The sequence below is a fragment of the Stegodyphus dumicola genome, chromosome 1 (assembly GCF_044657685.1).
Source record: "Stegodyphus dumicola isolate Sdum_Otavi_A_Nest chromosome 1, ASM4465768v1".
In the NCBI taxonomy this organism is placed as follows: domain Eukaryota; kingdom Metazoa; phylum Arthropoda; class Arachnida; order Araneae; family Eresidae; genus Stegodyphus; species Stegodyphus dumicola.
In genome coordinates, this window is record NC_140768.1 from 216,087,020 (window position 1) to 216,100,111 (window position 13,092).

Consider the following 13,092-nt stretch of genomic DNA (forward strand, 5'->3'; position numbering starts at 1 on the left):
AAAGGTCTTTCGATGTAAAATATAAAAAATGTGATGGCTTTGCTCTGCATGAACATGCAATCTGTAATTAACTTTGTGCAATTTCAGGATCTTCCCCCTAGACCAGTATTTTTGAGAACATTCTGGCGTGTTATATAACCGCTAGTATAAATACTGAGTATGTGCCATTTTTCTTCAGACTGCTTTCTTCTACTGCTGCTACAAGACCTTGCTGCTCATCCCATATTTTTCTTCCCTTTGTTAGAACATTTATGATGTAGAAAATCTAAATTTCTAGAAAATCTAGTTTTATTTTAATTTAGTTTAAATCACTATTGAATATGTAATTCAGAGAATTTCATCTAAAAAAAATGATCTGCGGTGAGAATTGAATAAAGATGTGGAATCTAAAAAACTAAATCCTTCTTTGTCATCATTTTGCAGCATTCTACTCATTACAGTATATTTATGAGTCAACAGGATCTTCATTTTGCATGGAAAAAGTTCTTTGGATTTATTTCTAAATTCGATGTGAGTCATTGTGGAGAGCTTCTAACTTCCATCGCTGTGCTGTAAAGTGTGTCAAGGACAGTCATTCGGATGGTGCTTTTATCATCCAGAATTGAACAAACAGAGACAGAATTGGTGGTTTTTGCTTTGTGCTGTGCTTAAACGTTTCTTCATTTGGCTAGTTTTTTTTTTTCCCCCCCAACGCTTAAAACACTTTAGACAAAAAACTTTCCTTTTGTGTATTGATGGCATTATAACTGTGTTATGGATTATGCTTATGCACTCAAAAACCAAAATGTCAACAAATAAGGATGAAACAACTAGCGTTAATATGGATAAATTCAATTGTCCTGTTTTTGATCTGCAAACTTCGGATTTTCCCATAAGTCAGTATTTTTTGTTGTTTGAGCAAAAGTGTGAAATTAGAAACGTCATCAAAAAGATAAGCCTCTTTTATTCTCTGAGTGTCTGTGGGGAGAGGCACTCACATATTTCAATTTCATTCGGGAGTGTTCACGGGAAGACTGGTTAACATTAAAGGAAAAATTTTATACATACCTCTCCACAGCAGAGGCTGTTACCTTTGACGACTCTGTGGCAATACAATATTCCAGATTCAACCACACTGACAGGTACTTTCATGCAAAACTACGATATGGATCCAGTCTAAAACTTAATGATGAAACGATGGTTGAAGCCTTAAATCAAGGACTACCTGAGGCTCAACGAATGTTATTAACTGTGCAAAATATCAATACACCAAAGGAATGGATTGAAACAGCACAAAAACTTTTTCCTGTTCTACTTGCACTGGAGGAAGTAACAAATGCAAGTGGTAGTCAACGATTTATTACTGCTAGGCAAAATCCACATAGGTACTATAGCAGGTTATTTCAACCGAATCAATATCATTATCAAAATTTCAGAAATTTGCGGTACTCAGTACTCTTACAGGCTACTTAATTATCAAACAGTTCCCTCTATAAGTTATTATAATCCTAATTCGTAACAGACTAATTCAAAAAACAAGTGAACTTATTTTAAGGTAAGTGTTCAGAGTAATAAGAGCATTTTACCTGCGATTATTGATACTGGGACTTGGATAAATGTAATTTTGGAAAATGTTTTAAATTACATTGGTACAAAAATTGTAGTACAAAATAATCCTAATACTGGACTATGTTCATTAGCAGCAAGGTCTTGAAGCAGCAGTAGAAGAAAGCAGTCTGGCAAAAAATGGTGCGTACTCAGTATTTATACTAGTGGTTATATAACATTCCAGAATGTTCTCGAAAGTACTGGTCTAAGGAGGAAGATCCAGAAATTGTGGAAAGTTATTCGTAGGTTGCATCTTCACACAGAGCAAAGCCATGGTATTTTTTATATTTTAGACACACTCGTATATATATTATATCTATGATAAAATATATGTAAATTATAATTAAAATTAGCAATAGCCTCTTAACACTCTTGCTGCTTATCCCGTGATTTCCACAGGCAACGTAGTAGTAGTAAAATTTGCACAGCCTGCATTTTCCATGGGGATGCATTTTCCCCGTCTATTTAACTGTGCAACCCGCTCTTTTCCCCTTCATGGTTTCATTTCGGCTTCTGTGATGTTTAATTGTATATTCAGATCTGGGTTAACAGATGGCATTAGCTGTCCATATTTCTGCGAAATATACAAGCACGTTTTGTACTATTTAGCGCGCTCTTTTCAAATCTTAAAGAAGTCCAGCCGGAAGCATTTCTCGAGTGATATAACTTACATTTCTAACAATATTTGTGACCCTGATAGCAGTTCTGACTCTGATTTCAAGTATATTGAAGATGGGTGCAAAATTGATATGGAATATATTCCACCAGCTCCTGCTTCATTTCCTTTTCTTACAATCTCTGTGGAATGCGTCTAGCTCTCTTGCTCTTAAAATGCTACTTTGCTCACTGACATGTCACTTAGCTTCTGATAGATGCTGTCTATTGTTCTAAAAAAAAAAATCTGTCTGAAATTTTGGGGTGTGTAGCACATCCACAATGATGAGGTGCAATGAAGAAGAATACGAGTCCTAAATTTATTTACAAAGAATAAAATTACGTATAGAATTTACTGCTATGTTTTTCTTTGAGTGTCACTTCTCCAACTGTGCAGTAAAGCTGCTCCAAGTTATTACAACACAAAGAACTATTGCCAATCCATTGTAGCTTTATTCAAGCCATCTAATTACACACACACTTGCACACATATAAATATATATATATATAATTACAAAACAATATTTTTAAAACAAAATATAAACATGCCTAGTATTTTCGTCCATTAAACTGCTGAAAAATTATCAGTAAAGACATAAAGTAAGAAATTTAGAACTAATTTTTTGCAAAGATCAAAAATTGAAATTCATGATTAATAAATTTCAAATAACTATAATTTTCCTGTAAATGCTACAAAGAATTTAACAAAGAACTTTTTTTTTAATCTAGCTAAGACTGGTTTTATATGTAAAATAATAATACTTCTAGTATGAGACATAGCACAAAAATTCTTCTATAATGTATAAACCATCGTTTTTCCATTTGTAATATATGCACATAGAAAAAATGGGAAACTGGACTAATTCTGATCAAACTGGGATAGATAGTCAAAATTGTGGATAGTTGGGTACAATAAATCAGGAAGTAAACACAGAAAAATATTAAAACTTTATGTAGATGAAAATAAGATATACTTTGGAATAGTGAATTCCTTTTTAAAATGTAAATTAATAAAATGAAAATGAGAAATTTTAATTACATTTTTCCATCTAATAACTACAATACAGTAGTCTGTCAATCTTCCAAAACTGTTCAGACTTCAGATGTTTATGAATTCAAGTCATTCAATAAATGGGTCTAGTACTAGGAAAGCTGAAAATCATTCATAAATGTAATTTAAAGATTAGGGTTTTATAAAATCAAGAGACTTCTGTGAAAAAAGAATGTTATTAAAAAAAAAAAAAAAAAAAAAGATAAAGACATATCCTGCTGATTAGATTTTTTATGGTATCAAACTTAAATGCTATTTAAGTTTCTGTTTAAGTAAAGCAATTCATTCTTTATGAATATACTGTTGCAATCTTTGTGCTACTTAATTATACTTATATTTTATACTTATATTTTAATACTTATATTTTAATTTTTTCAACATGCAGTGCAAAAATTTTGTAGTGTATAGATGTTAAATTCTTTTAATCATAAAAATTAAAGAGATTTCTAATGCTTTAAAAAATATTTTGCTTGAATTGAGCAGAGCTACATAAACAAAGAAATTGGGTTCAATGATTTAAGCACCTTCTTTCTATTTTAAAAACAAATGTCATATTTTAAAATATAAGTTTCTCTGACATACTGATAACTCTTGAAAATAAATGTCTTAATAATTCATTACAATGGTGAGTAATGTCTTCAGATAGAGTGTGTAATTCTTTCTGTTGAATGTTAGATCTAATTTTAGTGGCATATGATTATTTTTCATTTTGAAAGATCCCTTTCACTTAAAACTCATGTTTTCATTTGGAACTATAGTAATATCATTTCATATGGTTATATAATAATGTTTTTAAGGGTAGTTTTGAAAGGCATGGAAGCATTCAGACAGATAATGTATACTTTTATTTTCTGACTCTTTTTTTTCCTTTGTTCCTGCCCTATTGCTATAAAACAATGTATTGCAGTTTACCATGGCTTTGTTTCAAGCAAACTTGAAAAGTGAAAATTCTGTTGAATTAAAATGATTAATGCATATAATACACTTAATTTCTAGTTTCAAAATGATGATGAACGGAAAATACTACTAGAATGTCATAATCGCCCTCGAGGAAGGCCCAGAAAAGTTCTTGAAGAAACGTCTAATATAAGTTATATCTAACTGACTTTGTTCTCCTTGTTCTATTGAAACCTTTTTGGAAAATGTTTGGAAGTTTATTAATCTTTCCTAATTTAAATTATCTTCCTAATCTAAATTAACTATTGTCTCATTCGGTGTTGATACTCCTCTATATCTTTATAGGAAGAACTAGTTTTAGTAATTCAGAAGACAAACAACAAAAATCAGCGTTATATTTACAAAATTTCCACAGGACTAGTTTCGATGGTTTTACTGAATCACCATCCTCAGCTGCAAAACCGCAAATGAACAAGATAGGAAAAAATGATTAGATAAGATAAGAAAGCCTGGACAAGAATAAGCAAGTGGCGCCATCTGTTGGTGAAACCAGAACTAAAACATAATTTCTTTAAAGGCCAAAGGCAAATTTGGATTGGAATCAGGATCGTTAACTAGACCAGGAAGATTTTTATGAATGTGAAATGCCTCTAGAAAATCCAGTTCTCCAATGCAAGATGTTTTTTGAATAATTTTGGCAGCAGAAAAATTGAAAGTGTGATTTTCAGGCCAACAATGTTGCGCAACAGAAGACTTCTGTGTTTCCTATTTTCTAACATATGCCTCATGTTCCTTGACGCGAAATTTTAAGGCTCTCTTAGTTTGGCCAATGTAAATTGAACCACACTGACAAGGAATCCTATAAATACCCCAGGAATTCATCTCCGGAATGGGGTCCTTAAGTATGGAACTCGGAATTTTATTGATGGGAGAATAAACAACCCGAAAGTTAAATTTCTGCAAAATATGTGCAACTTTATAGCTAATTGATGGAAAGAAGGGAATGACAACAGAATTTTTATAATCTCTTAAAACAAGAGTGTGCCTTTTAGTGTGTTGAGATGAGAATTTTTTAACTGCTTGATTAATAATGTTGGGTGAAAAGCCCCTGTCAATAGCTATTGCTTTCAAATAATTTAGTTCTTCATCAAGGGCTAGTTTGGAGGAGCAAACTTGAAGAGCACGGAAAACATAGGAATAAAATGAAGCTAACTTTTGTTTAGTCGGATGACATGATTTAAAGTGTGGTGGAAGGCAAACCGATGAAGGTTTATGGTAAACTGTAGTACTGAAGTTGGATGTGTTACGTGTGACCAGAATGTCGAGAAACGGAAGAGAATTGCAAGTCTCAAGTTCAAAAGTGAACTGAATAGCAGGATCAATAGAATTCATTGTTGAAAGAATTTTATTTAACCCTTTGCGACACGCATATTTAAAATATATTTTAATCTTTAAAAAAAATGCCTTAGAATAAGTCAGATGGACTTACTTAAGTGCCTTTAAGGCTTGAAAAAAATTCTGAGCTTTTATTTTTTACGGTGGAAGGTGGGATACCGTTTGTCCCACCATGCAACTAGCACATGTCTTATAGCATATTGCTGTATAGCAGGAAAAAAAATCATATGTGGAATGAATAAACAAAATAAAGCGTGCATTCTAAAATATTCATAATAAACACACTAAAATGCATTTTGTACTTATTGCATATATGCATGACTTGTAAAATTTTGCATATGCGCATTTTGCATATAGTATATATTTAATATTTTTAAATTTTAGGAACAAAAGAAAATATTTTCTTGAATATTATTTTAAGATTAAAATTTTATACTTGTACATATGATACTAAATAAAATATTAAAATTGGCACTTGATTCAAAAACATTTATATATGATTAAAATTAAAAAAAGTCATTTTTCATGAAACTTTGAAAAACATGTTGTTTCATTCTTTTGTAAGCATAGAGGTACTTCACATGTTTCACACATCCAAAATGTTTGTCGTTCTTCTTTCGATATGCTGCAATATGCACATCTTCTCCTGCTCGTTCTCTTTGGCGTTTTACTTACATTTTTTAGTCTCTTTTCTGGTTGTACGAACGGGTTTTTAGTTTTTATTTGAACTGGGGATTTCAGTTTTCTTTTCAGCTCTTTCTTGCCTGCAAGTGCCATTAGACCTTCTGTAACTGAGAGAAGAAAATCTTTCATTGTTTTTACATCATGATCAGGTTCGCGAACAAATTTGAATAAATGTGTTTACTATACTCGCATCTAAAAAGTAAAAAAAAATCATGTGCCACCATTTCTTGCTTTTGCGGTCTATTTCATATAGTCCTTTCAGTTGATCAATCAATCGACATATCCCATATTCTTATTGTATGAAATAATGCTGTTTGGGCACAGTACTTTTTTTTTTTTTTTTTTTTTTGTCTTTCCATCTCGTTCTTTTCTGTTAATTTCTTTCATTTCAGTTGCCTTTTCCAAGCAAGACAGGATAGAAACAGATCTTTTATCCTTCCATTTTATGCAATAAATTGAATCATCGCTAACTGAAAAGTCTATATATTCTCTTGATATAAATTTGTCTTTTAAATTTTTGGGTAGATACTTCCGATCCATATTTACAGTGCCACATGCATAGATGGGTCTGTGTCTTTAAAAAGCGAAACAAATTATAACTACTTCCCTTTCTTCTTCAGCAATAACTTCAACCTCAGTTATTCTATCCTGGATTTCAATTTCATCTGAATCAGAACTGACATCTGAAGCATTTGAGTCGCAATCGGATGGCAATTCAGCAAAAAGATTCAAAGCTTCCTGAGTTGTTAATTTTTTTCTAGACATTTTAGCACATCAGAGCATACAACGGATGTAAAGCATGCGCAATCATGAAAAAAGTAGATGCAAAAAAGAAAAGAAAAAATAATCGTGAGTGCTGCCATCTATTGAGCGGAAATTCAAGTGTGTGGTGGGACAAATTTTAACCCACTTATTTCAACTGCAAAATTAATGTTATAAAATATTGAATCCAATTAAGATTTTTGAAAATAAAATACCTTTGAATATTAAAAAGAATCATACATATCATAAATTGTATACAAAATTTTTAAAATATTGAAAAATGCGAGATACATGGATATCACTCTTGTGATCCTATTTTGAATATTTTTTGCTTATAAACTTAAGCCCTGGTATAGTAGTAACATCTACTGAGAAAAATAATAACTAAAATAGATTATTTTTAAAAGATTAGAAAATTTCTAACGGAAATTGCTAACTGAGAAAATAAATATTAATTAGGTGGGACATATATTGACCCACCATGCCGCAAAGGGTTAAATCATCTTTATTACCTTCAAACAGGGTAAAAGTATCGTCTACGTAGTGGAACCATGCCGTGAAGTTTAAAGTTTCAAACAATTTTGATTCATAATAATGCATGTAGATATCAGCCAGGATGGGACTGAGGGGGCTTCCCATGGCTAATCCCTCAGTTTGCTTGTAATATTTATTTTGGAAAACAAAATGTGTTTGTTTCAAACAGAGTTGAGTGAGAGAAATTAGCTCATCAATTTCGATGCAAGAGAAATGAAATTCGCGAAGTCTGGTTTCTAGACATCTTAATGCACCCTCCACCGGGACATTGGTGAATAATGATTTTACATCAAAAGAAACCATGAGTAAATTACTAGGAGAAATGTTTTTAACCTTTTTTACAAACTCTATTGAATTTTTTATGGTGTAAATGTTATTGTCTAAGAGAGTGGAAAATCTAGAAACCAAATATTTAGCTAATGGAAACGAGGCAGTACCTAAATTTGATACAATAGGGCGGAAAGGAATACCACTTTTATGAATTTTGGGAAGAGCATATAATCTGGCACAATTCGCAACAGATTCGCACTAATTCAGAAGAATTGTTCTTTTGCATCATTTTTTCCTATCTTGTTCATTTGCGGTTTTGCAGCTGAGGATGGTGGTTGGGTAAAACCATCAAAACTAGTTCTGTGGAAATTTTGTAAATATAATGCTGATTTTTGTTGTTTGTCTTTTGAATTAGTATTTATTCGGCGTGTTATTGTGTCTTAACTATTTTTAGTCTTAAAAATGTAAAATGGTAGAAGTGCTGTCTCTAACACGAGAATTTTCTTACAAATCCAAAATAATGTAATGTCAGAATTATGAAAATGTCTTAAATTTTTTAAGCATTTCTGGGAAGATTTCTTCTTACCTCATTTCCATAATGCTATTAACAAGTTTATGATGTCATATATCTTCGTATGAAATAGACATGATGAAATTAAATATAGTAACTGAATTATAAGTTCCTAATACAGTCAAAAGTCATTAATCCAGACTCGTCGGGACTTCGGCGATTCCGGATTATCGATTTTTTCGGATTATAGATCATCAATTTAAATCTGGTAAGATAACATGCAGAAATTACAAAATTAAAAATATGAAACCGTAATTTATGAAATAAAGAATAATTATGATCTAAAGGGTATCAAAATTTACAAAAAGAAAAAGCTTAATATTTATTTGTTTACTTTATTAAACATTTCCTTCAGTGTAAGTTGCTTCGTTTCATGTGATAATACTTTCTCTTTAATTCTATTAAACAGACATAATTTCTTGTTTAGTTACAAAGTTCCGCTGTTCAAGTCCTATAATTGCTGTGTTGAGAATACCGAATTTGTCAATCGAAATGTTTTCGTTTTCAATAACCTCTGGGTCACTTTCTTCACTATCGGAAGCGAATTATAATGACGAGGAACTTGATTTAAATCATATCAAAGACGGAGTAGATCGAGATGAAATACTGCACTTAGTACGGAATTATAAACCAAATAAAATAAAAACATCTGCCCTGAAGATAAGGATAGTGTTGACAGATCAACTTCCAATCCGCTGTGTGAAATTGATAAACAGATTTCGGATTTCAAAACATACTTTCGCTTTGTAGATACAAATTACATATTAGTAAATATATATCGGAAATTATATTTGACATAATCTTTCTAATCTATCATAATCTAATAATGACGTTTCTGCCCCCTCTTCTGCCGCAGAGCAGCGTGAAATTGATAAACATATTTTGGATTTCAAAACATACTTTCGCTTTGTAGTAAATATATATCGGAAATTCTATTTGACATAATCGAAAGTTCAAGCTTACTTTTATAAAATTGCTCTAACAGTCTGCAAAAAATAATAAGCCGGATCCAATTCGAAGATTAAGGAACAATGCAATCTGCAACATTAACTGAATTAGATAATTTTAGCTTAGCGTATAACTCCGTTACACATTAAACGCGCATGCGCACAAACATATTCGCAGCCGTAAGGGTCTTACGCGCTCTCGTAAACGCCTGTGCGCATGCGTGAACGCGACACATGCGCAGAAAGTTTGTAGCTTTGAGGTCCGGATTATGGGTGTCCGAATTAACGACTTTTGACTGTACCATTCTAAAAGACATTGGAAAAAAATAAATTGAGAGTACTGGTGCTTCAAAAGAAAGAAAAAATTGGATCTATTTTATTTAAGTCATGTAATTTGTTTTTCAAATTCAGTTTGAATTTACATATAATACTTATCAGTTAGGTGTAATCTTATACAAAAATGAAGTATTGAAATAGAAATTTGATAAATTTCTGTTTAAATGAGCAATGAGTATTCATTTTACTTTCTCACACATTGCAATGTTCTGCATTTCATGAACTGCATGACAAAGATTGACCCTTACTCATCTAAGAGATTTATAAATTTTCTTCCTATATGCATCTTAAAGCAGCAAAATATCTCAATTTATGTATTTTTTGGCCACTTTACTGTACATAAATCCAGATTTACAGTACATGTTCTCTAATTTCAAAGGACTTTTCATTCTACAGAAGTGCTCTGGGATGAAATGCTCCTTTCCATTTTTATACATGGATGTTGTTGTCTATGATAGTATTGTCCACTAGCCAGGAAGTGGTTTTAAACATCCAAAAAGTGCTATTTTTCCTCTGATGTTATTTCTGGTTGTTGAATGGACTGGATGCATGTTATTTTGTAGTTTTTCTTATGCACTGTAGATATGACCCAATTTCGTTTAGAAATCTCTTTACAGAGACTTGTCTTCTTTAACAGTCTTGTGACTTGACATATTCAAACAATTGAATCCAGTTTATCCCTACCTGTTCTTCATCTCTGTGTTGGAAATAAGTTTCATTGCTATTTTTTTTAGTTGTCAAACATTGTACTGCTATTATTGCAATTACTATTATTTTATGATTACTCCTGAATATAAGAACATGGCTTATAAAAGAAAAAAACATTCATTGGAAGAAGAAGACTTCTGAAAAACCCACGATGGAATATGATCTTAACTGTTGAAGAAAGAAAAAAAAATGTTTTGAGAGCTTGAATTCTAAATCTCATTTTCTATTTTGTTTACACCCATTCATCTTTCACATTAGTTTTAAAATGTTTCCTTGAATCACTAATAATATTACTGTATCACTAGCAATATCATAAAGATCTTCTGTTTGTTTTAATTTTTATTTATTTATTTTTTATTTGGACTGTATTAGTTATTATTTTGATCCTCTAAATTCTGCATTGTAAGAGTGTTAAGTAGTTGTAATATTCATACTGTATTGTGCTATGCTTTTAGAAAATGGAATTTTTTATCAGTTTTAACTTTTTACATCATGTTCATAGGAAATTACTTTTTTTCAAATAATTTATCAGCAAATTGAATGAAAGTAAATACATGTGTGTTGATTTGAGTTTTGACTAAAAAATATGTTATGATACAATGTTACACTACTGAAACTTTGTCTTCTTGAAATTCTGCACAACGTTTCTCAGAATTCACATATATTATTAAAATTCAATGTAATGTATTTTTGTAGTGTTCAAATTCTGTGTAATTTTATTGTGTTTAAAATCAAGCAGATGAATTTATCTTGTATAGAGAACTTTTATTATATTTATGCATTTGTTAATATTCCTTTCCATGAAAAATCTGGTTTAGAAAAAAATTAACTTATGTGTCGGCATGTATATTCCAAAATATGGACTAAATGTTTAAGTGTAGCCTCTTTCTATAGAAAATGGAAGAAATAAGTTCCATGTTCTGTGCTTAAAAAGTAATCACTTTTAGAATGGAAATGTTGAAGTACATGTATGAAATATTATGTAATTAGTTGGAAATCATGTATGCTCTTGAAAATAAAATAATATTGGTTTCATAGTTTAATAAATTCATATAATTTGGTTGCTGTTTTGCCATTGACAATGTGCAGTAACAGCTCCTGATATCTAAATTTTGCAAAACAAGACATGTGATTGTCAGCCTCTTGTGAATTTTGTGTGTACTGAAATAGACAAGAGCTAGTAATGGCTGTCAATCCTTTCCTTTGCCATGGTTGCCCAGCTATTAAAAATTCTATTTTGAGACAATAATATAAATTTTTATTAATTATTAGAAAATGAAGGAACTGATAAGCAGTTGGCTTTTAGTAACTTCTGTGCACATCCGAGCATAAGTCTGCCTTTTATGCTGTATCTTGTCTTCAAATAAGGTGAAGTATATAACATGTTTTGCTTAGAAATGGTGCTTACATGAGCAACAGGAATGAAATTTATCATTAATAATAGTATGTAACATTTTTAGAGAACTTATGTAGTTACATTGAAAGAAATTTCAAGAGCATTATATAAACTTTGAGAACATTATATCTGTAGCATGAAATTCATCAGTAATGGATTGGAGTAACACTTTTTATTGAGATAATGAAAAAGCATGAGCTACAGCACTCATTACGTTACAGGGGAGTTCAAAGTTAGCACTGGCAGACTATCAAAAGCACTTTAAGTCATAGCACTCTGACAGATAAGCAAGTGGAGCTAATAAAAGCAGTAGTAACATAAAACTGCATTTCAGAATATGAGACGTTAAAATATAAAAATAACAAAACCTCTTCAGAATGATTAATCCTCAGTACAAGAAAACTGACTTCAGAATTGTCTTTTTCCATGCACACAATGAATTAATATGATATACTATTTTAACATTATCAAAGCAATTACCTTTTCCTTGACTAAACATTGTATTTCCATTCATCGAAATTATTTGCTCAAGAATGGAGTTTCTATGAAAATTAATCACCAGGCTTTTTGTTGACAAATGTGAATTGTGGCTTTAAAAACTATACACCAACAATTATATAAATTACTTACACATTTAAGACAGTGATGATTATAAATCACTGTACTCCATTAATGTCATTTGAATTCATAGCTGTATTGCCTTTTTAATTTTGATACCCCGAATTTTCCTGCATTTTTCGTGCTGTCAGCAAATACATGTCCTAATTTCTTGAAAAAGAAGCAAGGTGCTGTATTTTTGCCATTTGAAATGTTAAGTGTGGATGAAGAGTATGATTTTTAAGTTTTGTTTCCATAATTTGTATCAGATTGTTTGGTTTTGTTTTTACAAGTGTGCTTTTCCAGAAATTTTTTCTTAATTAACGGTACAGTTAAATCTTCTTCTGCCCCAGTTTCTAAAGCTGTTATTAATGTGGCATTATTTTCAGGTAAGCTACTTAAAATAAGTACAGACAATATATGTTCTAATTTTTTTTTCACCTAACAATAAACAAGAAATTCCACTTTCATTAATAATCGCTCATTTGCTTGACTTTTTCGTTATACTGTTTAAGTTCCATGTTTTCTTCACAGTTATACACTTTTAGATATGTCCTAATTTGTTTGAGTTGATCTTTAAATAAAACCCCAATAGTTGCTCTTGCTTTTCTGTCTTTTGAAATCCATTTTGTAACTAATGCAGATGGGAATTATAGAGTAAAAATGTTCTATAAATTTTCCGTAATCAGCACAGATTTTCGCT

General features: G+C 31.0%; 1 protein-coding gene across 18 annotated transcripts in view; it reads left to right on the plus strand.

Moving 5' to 3' along the window:
- The window catches only part of LOC118201136 (uncharacterized), a 385,427-nt gene that overhangs the window by 89,398 nt on the left and 282,937 nt on the right, over positions 1-13,092 (plus strand). The window lies entirely within an intron of this gene.